Source organism: Anomaloglossus baeobatrachus, chromosome 3 (assembly GCF_048569485.1).
Source record: "Anomaloglossus baeobatrachus isolate aAnoBae1 chromosome 3, aAnoBae1.hap1, whole genome shotgun sequence".
Taxonomy (NCBI): domain Eukaryota; kingdom Metazoa; phylum Chordata; class Amphibia; order Anura; family Aromobatidae; genus Anomaloglossus; species Anomaloglossus baeobatrachus.
The window spans coordinates 368,887,299-368,904,228 of record NC_134355.1 but is presented as its reverse complement, the minus strand read 5'-3'; positions in this window follow the sequence as shown (position 1 = coordinate 368,904,228).

Here is a 16,930-nt window from a genome sequence, read left to right as displayed (position 1 = left end):
GCTGTTGCCTTCAGTCGGGACTTTGGGTGGGACAGGATTTATAGTCCTGGCCGCAATCAGTTAATTAGCTAGCCCCCGGTAGCTTCTGGACCTAGCTTCAGGGTCTGAGTACGCCCCTTTGTGCTCCGGTTTCCGAGTCGGTTCCCCGGGTCAGTACCGGCGGGCCACTACCCTGTCCCGGTCCACCACGGTTCCACCGAGCCGTCTTCCCAGTTCCTGCAGACAGAGGCCTCCGTCTGCCTCCTAGCCAAAGGTACCCGGGCTCCTACCCTGGCATCTGTCAGTCTGCTACAGGCCTGTCACACAGGCCTAACCTCCTCCACTGAACTCTCAAACTGATCTACCGTGTTTTTCCGCCTCAGGCCATCCGAACTCCTTGGTGGGCGTGTCCAACCGCCTGGCTCTGCCCCCTGATGTGTCCATCAAGCACTGAGGGAGGTGACTAGGGTTTAAAGGTTTGGCTGCTGTCACCTTGTTAGGGGACTGGTGTAATGCGGGGCCCTATCTATGACTACCTGGCCTGGCCAGGGCATCACATATATATATTACCTGTATACTGACACTATATACAGCGCTCCTGTGTGTCATGGCACTGATGGTAATATCAGTGTTATTAGTATTGTGGTTTTTATTTATGATCATTTATTGTAGTATTCGTCATTGTGTAGTAGTAATATGTGGTCTTGTCATGGTTTGGCATTTGTTTCCTGTATGTAGTATTATTTGGTTGTCTGGTCATAGTGTCGTGGTATTTCTCCCTTGTATGTGTTAATATTTGGTTACTATGTGGTCTAATTTTGGTGTGGCGGTATTACTCTCTTGTATGTGACTTTAGTCAGTCACTATGTGGTATGTTGTGTGGTCACTATGTGGCGATATTTCTCCCTTGTATGTGGTTGTATTCGGTCACTATGTGGTGGTAATAGGTTGTCTGGTCACTATGTGGTGGTATTTCTCCCTTGTATGTGGTGGTCTTGGTGTAGGGGATTGTGTTCTGTCTGGAGGTCACTTTTTCTCTCTGATATCAATATGGGGAAGATTCTTTATTTCCAATAGTTTAAATATTTGAATGTTTAACCCCTCCCTGTCCTATGACTATTGCACTGTAGCACATATGCACTTACAGAGCTTCTCCAGTGAAATCAAGTAATCCCCTCTTCTAAAGCCACGTGCACACAGTATTTGGTGAGTTTTTTACCTCCGTATTTGAAGCCAAAACCAGCAGAGGTAAAATCAGAGGAAAAGTATAATAGAAACACGGGCACCTTTTCTGTATTTTTTTACCCACTCCTGATTTTGGCTACAAATACTGAAGTAACATACTGACCAAATACTGAAAGTGTGAATGTGGCCTTAGGATAAGTGATAACGTATTCATCAGTGGGGTCTGATTGCTGGGACCCGAACTGATCTGCAAAATGTGCAACTTTTATCCCCATTACACTGGAGCTCGTGTCCGACTCGACCCCTGATCCATTCATTCCCTCAGTGGCTGCGAACGCTGTGCTTGTTTTTATCTGACCACCCCAAAGAAGATGAATGGAGCTGCGGTCACACATCCCACCTACCGCTGCTGCATTGTATAATGGGGATAAAAGTTCCTCATTCTTCCTATCGATGCGGTCTCCACTGGTCTGGTTCCACCAGTCAATAAGTTATCACCAACCAACCTGTGGATCGGTGATAACTTGTCACCAAAGACCTTTTACTGCAAACTACTGTAATTATACATCAGTTATGGTGCACAGGAGATGTGCAGGAGCCCCCTGTGCTTTACAATCAGTGCTTCCCTATAACTGGGATAATGGCTAATAGGTATTTGCATGTAGCTGTAGGGTGGGCCCCTAGAGTCAATTCCCCTGGTGGGCCCCAAACACCCCAGTCCGACCCTGCCTTAGAGCCACACCCAAAGGTGGTAAGGAGTGTTTAATCAGCCTCACACACCCTTCCATGACTCTGCATGTAATGCAATCCTGTGGAACCACAGGTCCCAGCCAATATTCACATTGCAGAGCACTAACGCTTCTGCAAAACATACCGGCCATTTATAATGCAGCCGGATGATGCCTCACAGTGTGGTCTATTACAATTTCTTATAGAGGCATCTACCTTGTTACTCTTGTTTGTCATTGTTAGTGAATTTCACCATCCATACTGACATTAGTTTTCTATCCCTTTTTGAGGGTTTTCATGTTTTATATGTTTTGTTTTGTCTCACATCCCCAGTTTTTAGTTGATACATTAAAAGTTACATTTTAATATTTACCTAGCTACTAATCTTTTTTTCTGCAAGGTAATACAGTCCGTGACAGAAGTTCTGTCGCTTATCCATGTTATGTAAATAAAAGCTTATAACCTGACTTTAAATTCATCCATTGGTTTCATAAATTACTCTTTTGAAAGCTGAAACCCCCCCAAATTTGGTTTAGGTTATGAAAATAAAGTTGCTGCAAAGCTGGAATATTGATCATTTAATGAACACAGAAAGGTCAGATTTTGGCAAGACAAAAGTTTTGTCACCTTGTCATATAATGCACCCAATCCTAGTTTACATTCTCACCTGTGGTCACTAAATGATCGGTTAATTAGTGGATGTGTATAAAAAGAAGCCCAACATCCCAGACCTTCAACCGAAACAGTGTCAAAACCTTGTTTTTTGTGCAATTTTATGCCAAGAGATGCAGATTTGGTGATGGAATTTATACTCCAAATTTCTGCACCAAATCTGCATCTCCTAGTAAAAAAAAGTATCAGTTTCACATCAAAACTACTTCGAGTGTAGATGAGTTTTTTTGCCAGAAGATACAGATTTGGTGCAGGAATTTGGTGTATAAATTTCAGCACCAAATGTGCATCTCCTGGCAAAAAATGCAGTTTAGTTTAGTTTTCTGCCAAAAGATGCAGATTAGGTGCAGAATTGTCTGCACCAGATTTCTACACCAAAATTCGCATCTGCTGGCACAAAAACGCAACAAACCGATGTCAAAATCTTGATTTTAGTGCAATTTTCTGCCAAACAATGCAGCTTTGGTGCTGAAATTTTTGCATCAAATTTTTGCACCAAATCTGCATCCTTTGGCAAAAAAATGCATCAATATCGCATAAAAACCGCATCACGTTTAGATGCCTTTTTTGCCAAAAGATGCAGATTTAGTGCAGGAATTGGGTGTTTAAATTCCAGCACCAAATCTGCATCTCTTGTCAAAAAAAACCACGGTTTTAGATGAAGGTTACATTGAACTCAGTGAGTTCACATGAGGTGAGGTCACTGAGTTCAATGAGTTTACCTGAGGTGAGTTTACCTGTGGTCACAGTTGGGGGACTGTGGAAAGCTCGAGCTGTAGCTGCAGGTAAACTCTGTAACGTCACCATTTACAGCTGTGTCTCAGTCAGTGTCTGACTGAAGCCGCAGCTGGTGGTCATACTCTTTAATGTGCCTGCGTGCTGCGACTTCAACATGTAGCAGAGCAGGGATCATCGTGGGACTTCGTATGGATTACGTCGAATCTGCAAGAGTGTTTTGGGGGTTAGTATAGGGGGTGAAAAAGAGTGTGTGTATTTTATGTCAAATAAAGGATTTTTTCGGTGTTTGTGTTTTATTTCTTTTCATTTACAGGGTTAGTAATGAGGGGGTTTCATATACCCCTCCCCATTACTAATCCAGGGCTTGATAGCAGCTGAGAAATCACAGCTGACAATAACATTTTATATTACCCCGATTGCCACCGAACCAAGGCAATCAGTATGATCCAGGTAATGTGCCACAATTGTCACATCTAATGAATACAACAATTCTGGGCAGCTGCAGGCTGGTATTTTTAGGCTGGGAGGGCAATAACCATGGATATCCCCAGCTTGAGAATACTAGGTCCCACCTGTTTGCTTCACCATGGCTGGATATCAATAAATGGGGAGGACCCTACCTCTTTCTTTCCTTTCTATTTTGGTATCCACTGCAAAGCTTACAGTTGGGGGCTGCCGCCTGCAGCTGTTGTTTTACCTGCACTGGCTATCAAGATTTTACACTACTATGCAGCAAACTGACTGCAACCAATGACAGATGCAGAAACAGGGTATAGTGTTTATAGCAGTCTACAACCAAGCACAGACACTGGCATAGAGGGTGGGTAGGGTAAGCAGTTAATATTGATGAACCTTAATAAGTGGTCCCAGAAGAAAGTCTGACTGCAGCGTGATCCTGCGAGGAATGCCAGAAAACACAGTATGTATAAGTTTCCTGCTCTTACTACCATGTAACTTCCATTTGCAGCCCCCTAGTGCTTAGCACAGCCATTTTACAGCCCTGAACATCTCATCCCCATTGACTGATATGAGGTTTGTTGTTCAGGGTCAAGTTCGATGGCAGGTTAGCTTGCCGAACTTGATTTTTTTTTCCCGTGCTGATTCAGCAAATTTCAATATTCCCGAGTTTGCTCATCAGCAAAACAGCATCTATTTTCTAGCTTCATCTAATATATAAAGCTAAGTGTATGTATGTATGTATGTGTGTGTGTGTATGCATGTCCGCTAAAGGAATCCGCACCGTCGCATTTACAATCACGAAATTTTGCACAGACACCCCATGTGACTCAGGGAACGTCATAGACTATGTTTTGATGGGAAAATTTAACCCCGCACTTTACAGTTATTCTCAAAAAACCTCCATTAAAGTCAATGGAGCTGCGAGTAAAAGGTTATTAATAGGAGCTGTGAGTGGTTGCTATAGGAACAAAATAAACTGTTAGTATAAGAAGCTTGTGTGTGAGGTAATATGATGTTGGTGGGGAAACAAAGAGAGACAGAAAGATAGACAGACATAGGCACAGACAGAGTAAGGGGTACTTTGCACGCTGTGGCATCACTAGCCGATGATAGCGATGCTGAGCGCGATAGTACCCGCCCCCGTCACACATGCGATATCTTGTGATAGCTGCCGTAGCGAACATTATCGCTACGGCAGCTTCACATGCACTTACCTGCCCTGCGATGTCGCTCTGACCGGCGACCCGCCTCTTTCCTAAGGGGGCGGGTCGTGCGGCGTCACAGCAGCGTCACACGGCAGGTGGCCAATAGAAGCGGAGGGGCGGAGATGAGCGGGACGTAAACATCCCGCCCACCTCCTTCCTTCCGCATAGCCGATGGAGGCAGGTAAGGAGAAGTTCCTTGCTCTTGCGGCTTCATACACAGCGATGTGTGCTGCTGCAAGAACGAGGAACAACATCGTACCTGTCGTTGCAACGAAATTATGAAAATGACCGACACTACACATATCACCGATTTACGACGCTTTTGCGATCGTTTATCGGTGCATCTAGGCTTTACACATTGCGACGTCGTTACTGGCGCCGGATGTGCGTCACTTTCGTTTTGACCCCGACGACATCGCAGTAGCGATGTCGCAATGTGCAAAGTACCCCTTAAGATGCAGAGAAATAGACAGAAACAGACACACAGAAATAGACAGGGAAAGAGACAGAGAAAGAGACACAGTGAAAGAGACAGACAGAGGCAGACAGACACAGAAAGACAGGGAAAGAGACAGACAGCGAAAGAGACAGACAGGGAAAGAGACAGAGACGGTGAAAGAGACAGATGGTGAAAGAGCCAGATGGTGAAAGAGACAGACGGTGAAAGAGACAGATGGTGAAAGAGACAGACGGTGAAAGAGACAGATGGGGAAAGAGGCAGGCAGGGAAAGAGACTGACAGACACAGAGATAGAGAGAGACAGACACAGATAGAGAAAGACAGAGACTGATACAGAGACAGACAGAGAGATAGACACAGACAGACATGGATAGAGACATACACACAGAGACATACACACAGAGACATACACACAGAGACAGATAGACAGAGACAGACAGAGACAAATAGACAGAGACCGATGGGTAGACCGATGGGCAGACAGACGGGGGGAAGACAAACGGCGAGACAGACAGAGACTGGGAGAGACAGACAGAGACTGGGAGAAACAAACAGAGACAGGCAGAGACTGGGAGAAACAAACAGAGACAGGCAGAGACTGGGAGAAACAAACAGAGACAGGCAGAGACTGGGAGAGACAAACAGAGACAGGCAGAGACTGGGAGAGACAAGCAGAGACAGACAGAGACTGGGAGGGAGACAGAGAGACAGTTACTATCCCGGACAACGCCCGGGTACTACAGCTAGTAAATTATATCAATGATATTTAACATTTTTATCTGACTAAATTCCCAATTGTTTTCTAATATAATACTTTAAATCTCCAATCAAATAATCTATTTTCAAACAGTCCTCAAAGATCTATTGTCTTCATAGCCAAATCTTATGTGAACTGTTAAAGAAAAATGGGAAATGAAAACAGAAAATCCTTAATTGATTTAGGTTTCCAAGTTTAAAATATGTATGAGCTCCATAAAGATTTCAGATCATTACTGCATTCGATGTTTTTTTAGACTAACTAGAATATGTAACAATTAATGTTTGGCTACTCTGGATGACATATGTGCTCTGTATTAAAGGTTGCTATGAAAGTCATCGATAAAAAGAAAGCTAAGCAAGATTCATATGTTTTGAAAAACATGAAAAGAGAGCCACGCATTCATCAAATGATAAAGCATCCAAATATTGTACAACTTTATGAAACTCTGGAGACAGAGAACTCTTTCTATATGGTCATGGAACTGTGTCCAGGTGGAGATCTCATGGACAAGATTTGTGAACGAAAGAAACTGGAAGAAAATGATGTAAGGAAATATACAAGACAGATCATGTCCGCTGTTGAACATCTACACCAATATGGAATAGTCCATAGGTAAAATATTTTTTCAATGATTACTGTATGGTTAATTAACTGTTTCTTAAAGGGAACCCGTGATGTGATTCAGTGTAAAATGCAATACATGTAGTAGACCAGGAAATGGTGAATTATACATAATCATACATTTTCATGCCCTGAATTCACTTGCAGGTAATGTAAATTAGGGTGTACAGTGTGGCATCTTTGATGTTTTGCTATAGGGTGACATGGGATTACTTGTTATACAGTACCTAACTGAGATAACATTTTTTGAAAATATAAATCTGAAAATTGGGATGTGCAATTAGTCTCCCTTCCTCTGCAATTACTGCTTTATATCTTATGGGGTATTTCTCAAAGGGACTTAGGCCTGGGCTTTGACTGGGCCATTCAAACACATGAATATGCCTTCATCTAAACCATTAAATGGTAGCTCTGGTAGTATGTTTAAGGTCGTTGTCCCACAGGAAGGAGAACCTATGCTCCAGTCTCAAGTCTTTTGCAGCCTCTAACATGTTTTCCTACAAGATTCCCTGTGTTTAGCTCCATCAATTGTCCCATCAACTTTGACCAGCTTCCCTGTTCTTGCTGTAGAAACACATCCCTATAGTATAATGTGCCACCCTCATGTTTGACAATGAGAATTGTGTTTTCAGGATGATGTGCAATGTCAGTTTTCTGTCACACACAGTGTTTTTCACTTAAGCCAAAAAGTTCTACTTTTTTTCTCACCTGACCAAAGCATCTTCTTCTTCATGTTGGCTTTTTGCAAAGTGCAAATGGGACTTTTTATGACATGTTTTCAAAAATTTCTTTCTTCTTGCCACTCTTTTAATAAAGGCCATATTTGTGGACTTAATATTTGTGGCTCCTCCAGCGTGACCGTGGGCCTCTTGACTGTTTCTGTAATTAGTGCTCTCCTTGCTTGTGATGTCAGTTTATGGGTTGAACGGTGCTAGATGAGAAGTTCAGAGCATGGTCTTTTTTTGTCATAACCTTACCCTGTTTTATTCTTCTCTACAACTTTATCCATGACCTGTCTAGTGTGTTCTTGATTTTCATTATGATGTTTGAGCCCTACTATTCCCAAACAAACTGCCGATGAAAGAGGAAAAAGGAAGCATTGTGAGGGACCTAAGTAAATTGGACCCTAGCAAAAATGCCAAGGGCGGTCACCTGGGGGGTTGCACACCCTTGTACAACAGCGGTGAATTGTGAAACAAAGTAGGAAAATAATCTTGCCAGACGCTGACAATTCCTCTGTCTGTGTTTCTGTGGGCGTGTGCTTCAGAAAGTCATCTGACCAGTCACACGGGATAGCATAACCACAGATCCTAGCAGCTCACAGAGGATCACGAACTGGCCAGTGAAGTAGTTGATTTAACCCAGGCTGCTCCTGCAGTTGATCCCCAAAGGGGAATAGATGAATGGATGGTGGAAAAGAACAAACGGTATAGCAAAGCGCCAAAGAGGAGATTTTTTTCTGTCTTTTAAAAGCCTTTATTGAGCATAAACCACAACAGGGTGTTTCAATAGGCATTTCTTATTTTCCACCTTCCAAACAAACTTTTGAGGCATTCACAGAACAGCTGTAGTTATACTGAGAATAAATTACCCACAGGTGATCTCAAGTTACTAGTTAGGTGACTTCTGGAAGCAATTGGTCACTCAGGATTTTATTTGGGGATATCAGACTACAGGGGGCTGAATACAATCAGAATTTTCTTATTTACATTTCTAAAACATTTACAAAACCATGTATAATTTTCTTTACACTTCACAAATATTTGCAACTTTGTTTTGTTTTATCACATAAAATCCTAAGTTTAATGGTGTAACATGGAACATTTCAGGGGGTATAAATATTTTTTAAAGGCACTGTATGTGGAAGTTTTAACTCTTATGTTTGGTTAAAAAATTAATGATATCTTCCATAACATAGGAGGTTTCTATAGAAGTATTAGCGACCCATAGTGCTTTCAGTGTATAACTATGCTGATTTTTGAACAGGAGCGTTTTGACTAGAGTTGAGCAAGTACCTAACTATTCGTACTCGCTATACTCATAACGAATATGGTCTAATACTCTCATATTCATTTCGAATAGTGTGTGCAATGCAAGTGAATGGGGAAAACTTGCAATGTAACGAGTAACCTGAATGCCGTACTATTCTTGCGAATATCAAATAGTACGGAATTCGGGTCACTCATCACATTGCGAGTTTTTCACCATTGACTTGCATTGCACACACTATTCAAAACGAATAAGCGGATATTAGACAGTATTCTTTATGACTATAGCGAGTATGAATAGTTAGGTACTCACTCAACTCTAGTTTTGATCCATTGTCCATAGACCTCTATGAAACTGTCAGCTACTATTATTAAGTGGTGTATTGTTGCCTTTTGAAACCTATAGGGTATATACAGGGTATTACGCCATCATATATGTGGCACGTGCTGTGCAATGGTTGTTTGTTTGTTTGTTTTGAGATTTTAAATATTATCTATTAAAAGTAAATTTTTAGGCGTATTTTTAGCTGGATACGTAGCTATATTCACATATACTTGTATACCAGATCCAGTAGCTGATTTCCTACTGTTATTTGACCCTAAAGGCCTTGTTAAACGCTACGATTTATCTGCCGATCTTAGTAGCGATGTGACACGCCCAGATCGTAGTTACGATTTGCCGAGATCGCACATAGGTCGTTTAGTAGCGGTCACATGTACACATCTCACAAACGACGCAACATCATTCAGCGATATATGTGTTTGACCAAGGCAGTTGTGTGGATGTTGTTCGTCATTGGCAGGGTGTCAAACGTAGCAATATGTCTGCTGCGTTCCAAATGACGAACAATATTTTGAAACTGAACGACGTGTCAACGATCAACGATTTTCAACCTATTTGCGATCGTTCGCAGTCGCTTGTAGGTGTCACATGCAACGACGTTGCTAACGATGATGGAAGTGCGTCACGGAAACCGTGACCACGACAACATATCGTCAGATAAATCGTAGCATGTAATGGGGCCTTTAGAATGGCTGTGACTTCTGACCATAATATGAGCACAAAATTGCAGACTTATTACAGTTCCACTTAACAGGCTTCATACATACAAATTTCTGACCATTTTCTAACCAATCATCTATCATATTATTGAAAGAGGATACCGATCTGATTAAAATCTATAATGTAATGTAATCACTACAATTCTGTAGGACACATTGTAATTCTATCCCAACAAAATATCTGTGTAAATTTAAACCATGTATTCAGAGGTTGATATTGCTCAGATGGGTTATAAGTTTGCTTGTGTGAGTCCACTCTTATAAAATTCAATATCTATCAATAGTCAAGATCTACCATGTAATATTGATCATTTGGTATGTAATGATAATAGTTGATTTTATGACTGTGTAGCATCATAAAATAAACCCTTAATCCAGTGTTCAATTCTATTGATGCAAATATAAATTTTCTTTGTTACATATAGGGATCTCAAAATTGAAAATTTTCTGCTGGGTGAAAATAACAACATTAAAATTGTAGGTAGGTAAAAATGTCCCTTAATTGTTGTTCTTAGCGTATGACATTACCTAGCTTGACCATTATCATAAATTAGTTAGTACTTAGTTTATAACATTGAACTATATTATTAAAATCTATTTTTCTCATTTAATTGTTTTATATCCTTATAAGAAATGTAAACTTAAAAATTAGGTGTTGCAGTCCTCAGCTAATCTAATTGTGTTGGAATCTAGGTGACTAAGGCAGGGCATCTAAAATAATGTCAGGTGTTTTAAGGATGTCCTAGTATTCAGTGGTTAATTCCTACTAGAAATGGTCAAAGCCTAGTCTGTGAACCTGCAACAAGATCATGGAAGACCAAAGGAAACTGAAGTCCAAGAGGAGCAAAGACTGATCCAATCACATAAAATAGTTACTATGGCATATAGCACAAAGTAATAATAGGTAACGCATGGCCATATATTGCCTCTCTTTATCCTGAGTTATTATCTTGAATCAGGATCATTTACCCTGATTCATTTCAGAAATTGTTCAGAAATGTTTTGAAATAGATGTCAAAGAGTCCAAGATGTTGATAACCTCCACATCTTACAGGTCTCAATCAGATGTAATGTCCAATCCATGAAGGTTCCACTTCGCAATTTAGAGGACTTAAATATGAAGCTGACCCCACACTATATCGACAAGATGTCAACTTTACTACACAGCCAGAATCTACCTGTAATGGCACTGGCTGAAGCTTGCTCCAACTGTTGCTATTCAACCATTTATGTGCCACTGTCAAATGCACAGGCACCGGCTCAAACACCCCCCCACTTGATATATTATAAACTCCTTATTTCCCTATTTTTCATAATAAACTAAACAATTGATAATTTAATAAGAGCATTTTATGCTGATGTGTCACTAGAAGTCTAATCTATCAAAATGTAAAATTTATTAACACATATGGTAAAGAACAAGAAGTGAAAAAATATTGAATCACCATGATTGCGGTAAGCAACATATTGAACAAAAATTGGTATCCATCAATGGAACACTAAAGTTATTTATTTCCAGAAATTCATACAAAAGTCGTAAGTATAAAAAATAGTGACATAATCATTTTTTTTCAGAAATGTATGAAAACACAAATAAAACATAAACCTATAGACGTTTGGTATCACCATAATCATAACGATTTATAGAAAAATGATGCAAAGTCTTTTTTCACTGCATAAGGAATGTTTTACACAAATTAAACAGTGGCGGGAATGCATTTCTTTTTCATCATTTTGTTGTACTTTTTATGCCATTTTTCAGTACATTCTATGGCAAAGTGAATGGTGTTATTAAAATTGCAATTTGTCCTTCCATGTGCCGTTATTCATATGGCTTTATTGATTGAAAAATAAAAAAGTAAAAAATAAAAACTTTAAAGTTGCCATGGCGGGAACAATGAATGCATCTGCTAAGTATTGTCTTGATGTCCAATATTTTGGAACATCTTCAGAGGTCTTTTGGAGTCTATCTCAAATGGTCAGAGCTGCTTTGGTGTCACAAGGGTGGTCTACACAAAATTAAATAGGTGATTGTAAAGTTATGGCTCATCAGAGACCAGTTGATATATTCAGAAAAAGGTTTTACTTTCTTACTTAGGAACAATGCAAATCAAATCAACCACTCTACTTACTGAGCACATGTTTTTAGCTGCTACAGGTGAAAGTGCCTTCAGAAAATATCACTAGGATTACAATGCTTTATTCTTGTATACTTAAAAATTTTAAGGATTTCAATTTAGATTTTTAATCTGCTTTGTTAATACAGATTTCGGGTTAAGCAACACAATCCAGGGTAATGGCCTTTCCCATGAGCTACTGAATACACAATGTGGAAGTCCTGCTTATGCTGCTCCAGAACTATTAGCCAACAAAAAGTATGGTCCTAAAGTTGATGCCTGGTCAATGTGAGTCGACATAAACAGTCATATATTGTTGTAATCATTCAATATTGAGAAACCACCATATACATCTAACAATAGCATACAGTGCATCACAAAAGTGAGTACACCCCTCACATTTTTGTAAATATTTTATTATATCTTTTCATGGGATAACACTGAAGATATGACTCTTTGTTACAATGTAAATTAGTCAATGTTCAGCTTGTAAAGCACTGTAAATTTGGTGTGCCCTTTAAATAACTCAGAATACAACCATTAATGTCTAAACCGCTGGAAATAAAAGTGAATACCCCCTAAAATGAAAATTGCCAAATTGTGCCCCATTAGTCATTTTCCCCTCCCTGTGTCATATGATTAATCAGTGTTCCAAGGTCTTTGGTGCGAATTGGGAGCAGGTGTGTTACATTTGGTGTTATTGCTCACACATGCTCTCATACTGGTGACTGGAAGTTTAACATGGCACCTCATGATAAAGGATTTTCTGACGATTTGAAAAAAAGAATTGTTGCTTTATATAAACATGGCCGAGGCTATAAGAAGATTGCCAACACCCTGAAACTGAGCTGCAACACACTGGCTAAGACTATACAGTGGTTTAACAAGACAGGTTCCATTCAGAACAGGCCTTGCCATGGTTGACAAATAAAGTTGAGTGCATGTGATCAGTGTCATAGCCAGCATTGCTGCATAGGTTAAAGGGGTAAGGGTCAGCCTGTAAGTGCTCAGACCATACGCCGCACACTGCATGAAATTGTTCTGCCTGGCGGTCGTTCGAGAAGGAAGCCTCTTCTAAAGAGAATGCACAAGAAAACCCACAAAGAGTTTACTGAATCTAAGCAAACTAAAAACATGGATTACTGGAAATATGTCCAGTGGTCTGATGAAACCAAGATAAACTTATTTGGTTCAGATTGTGTCAAGCATTTGTGGCGGCAATGAGGTGAGGAGTACAATGACAAGTATCATGCCTACAGTCAAGCATGGTGGTGGAAGGGTCATGGTTTGGGGCTGCATGAGTGTTGTCAGTGGTGGGGAGCTACAGTTCATTGCAGTAAACTTAAAGACAAAAGACAATATGTACTATGCCATACTGAAGCAGAGCATGATCTCCTCCTTTCGAAAACTGTGTTGCAGTATATCAACATGATAATGACCCAAAACACACCTCCAAGATGACTACGGCCTTGCTAAAGAACCTGAGGTTGGTAAAGGTTCTGGACTGGACAATCAAGTCTCCAGAACTAAACCCTATTGAGCATCTGTGGGACATCCTCAAGGAGAGCAAGGTCTCTAACATCCACCAGCTCCATGATGTCATCTTGGAGGAGTAGAAAAGGATTTCAGTGGCTCTTGTGAGGCTCTACTAAATTCCATGCCAAAAATAGTTAAGGCAGTCCTTGAAAGCAATGGTGGCCACACAAAATATTGACACTTTGGGCATAAATTGGCCATTTTCACTTAGGGTTGTATTCATTTTTATTGCCAGTGGTTTAAACATTAATGTATTGAGTTATTTATAGGGCTCACCAAATTTACGCTGTTATACAAGCTGTACACTAACAACTTTACATTACATCAAAGTGTCATATCTTCATTGTTCTCCCAAGAAAAAATATAACATATTTTCAAAATTATGAGGGGTGTACTCACTTTTGTGATAAATTGTAAACATTACAAAAGCTACAAAGCACTCAGTTTAAATGATATTAAGATAGAAATGAATATCCACCTTGTAACGCTCTGTTTAATCTGTTTATTTATTTATTTATTTATTTAATTAATTAACACTTTGCTTAATTTATCACATTCTGTGATTTCTTTTAAATTATATAGTGGTCGGAACTCTGTTTTCATCAATTCTTGATGTTCATCATTAAGGACAGCATTTTCATTAGTGTTTTATGAGTGAATTTAATTTAAATAGGATTTATCACCAGGTCAAAAGTGGACAATTTTTGTTTTATTATTTCCCAGCAATGAGTAGTCCATTTTTTGTTTCTTTTTAAATTCGCAATATAGATCCTTTTTACATTGCGGTAATTTGTATGGGCTTTACCAAGGGACTGTTGCTCACAGGGTAATTATGTTGACCAGTCCAAAGATATTTCCACACAGAATCCTATGAACAATGTCCCTTTGGAAAAGGCGTGAAAAATTAGCACTAAATGAAAAGGTTCACAAATCTTAAACCACATGGTGGATTCAACAAACAGCTTTTTGGAATTTGCTTTGGACATTTAAGGTTTTAATGAATGCAACACAATCTGAGCTACAAAATGTAACAAAAAAAGTCATACTCAAGTGATAAACAAAACTAAATTAGGCTATGTTCACACACTGCGTTTTTTACCCGCGTTTTTGGTGCGTTTTTGCTGCAGAAATTTCTTGAGAAATTCTTGTAACCTTTCTGCAGACATTCCCCAGCAAAACCTATGGCAAAAAAAATTAGCTGTGCGCATACAGTGTTTTTTCTTAAGAAAATTCTTTCAATAGATTTTCTTAAGCAAAAGAATGAGCTTGTCACTTCTTTTCTGCAGCTACGTGCGTTATTTCACTCCATTGACTGTAATGTAATCATGAAATAGCGCAGGGAATAATGCACTTAGCAAGTTATGTGCATTATTCCTGTGTTATTCCCGCGTTATTTCGCGTTTTTCGTGACATAGTGTACATCCCTTCCCTGCGTTTTGCAGGGAAGTGATGTCACTAGGAGAGGGAGAGGAAGAAGAAGAGAAAAAAAAGTGTGTGCTCCGCCATATTTTTACCGTCCAGCCGGGTAAGCACACAGTGGTGGTCTGGTATTCTCAGGCTGGGGAGGGCGAGGGCCATGGTTAATGCCCCCCCACTCCCGCAGCGCAGAATATCAGCCCGCAGCTGCCTTGGGACTGTCGCAGCCATTATGTGACAGTCCCGGCGTGTTTACCGACTCTTCCTGTTGCCGTGATGCGGTGGCAATCAGGGTAATATGGAGTTAACGGCAACCAATAGCCGCCGCTAAGTCCAAGATTAGTAATGGCAGTGTCTATAACACGCCGTCTCTAATCAGTAAGTGAAAGTAAAGAAACACACACACCAAAAAATTCTTTATTTGGAATAAAAGACAAAAAGCCCCCTCTTTCTCCACTTTATTAAACCCCCCCGAACACAGCTCCAACGTAATCCACGGCGATGTCCCGCGGCGTCTGTGAGCGAGTGCACAATGCAGCTCCCTGAGCGATACTGCAGTTAACTCCAGGTCATTTCTCACGGTCGGTGATGGGAACACATTACCGGCCGCGAGAACTGCAGTGTGTATGGGGGTTGGGTGAAACACAAACATCATAAATAAAGCTGGAATATCTATACCTCTATTATCTATCTATCTATTCCCCTAAATATCTACATATTATCTATCTATCATCTATCTATCTATGTATCTACAGTATCTATCTATCTATCTATAGATCTATCTATCTATTATCTATCTATCTATTATCTATCTATATTATCTATCTATATTATCTATCTCTCTATCTCTCTATCCATCCATCCATCCATCTATCTATGTATAGATCTATATATCTAGTATCTATCTATTTATTATCTATCTATCTCTCTATCATCTATCTATCTTTCTATTATCTTTCTATCTATATTATTTATCTATCTATCTATATTATCTATCTATATTATCTATCTATCTCTCTCTCTATCTATCTCTCTATCTATCTCTCTATCTATCGATCCATCACTCTCTCCCTCTCTTTTTTTTTTCTATTTCAACGAGCTTTATTGCTGTAAAAGCATTAAAAAACGCAGGGACCAACCTTGAAAAAAACGCACCAAAAACGCACCAAAAGGCACCTTCGTTATTGGTGCGTTATTTTAACGCAGGTGCGCTAATCTTTCACTCCAAGAAATTTCTTAAGAAAAATCATTACATTGCACATAGCCTTACACTTAAAATTTTGTGCAAGTTGAACAAAAAGCAAAAGTTCCTCAAAAAGTTTTGAAAATAAAGTGTTTCGGAATTATACCAAAGATCTATCTCATACACACTTAAGGTCCAGTCACACTAAACAACTTACCAGCAATCCCAACAACGATAGGGATCGCTGGTAAGTTGCTAGGAGGTTGCTGGTGAGATGTCACACTGCGACGCTCCAGCGATCCCACCAGCAACCTGACCTGGCAGGGATCGCTGGAGCGTGGCTACACGAGTTGCTGGTGAGCTCACCAGCAACCAGTGACCAGCCCCCAGCGCCGCGTGGAAGATGCTGCGCTTGGTAACTAAGGTAAATATCGGGTAACCAACCCGATATTTACCTTGGTTACCAGCTCACGCAGCTACACGTGCAGAGAGCAGGGAGCAGCGCACACTGAGCGCTGGCTCCCTGCTCTCCTAGTACAGCATACATCGGGTTAATTACCCGATGTGTGCTGCAGTTACACGTGCACAGAGCAGGGAGCAGCGCACAATGCTTAGCGCTGGCTCTTTGCTCTCCTAGCTACAGCACACATGGGGTTAATTACCCGATGTGTGCTGCAGCTAAATGTGCACAGAGCAGGGAGCAGCGCACAATGCTTAGCGCTGGCTCCTTGCTCTCCTAGTTACAGCACACATCGGGTTAATTAACCCGATGTGTCCTGCAGCTACATGTGCACAGAGCAGGAGCCGGCACTGACAGTGAG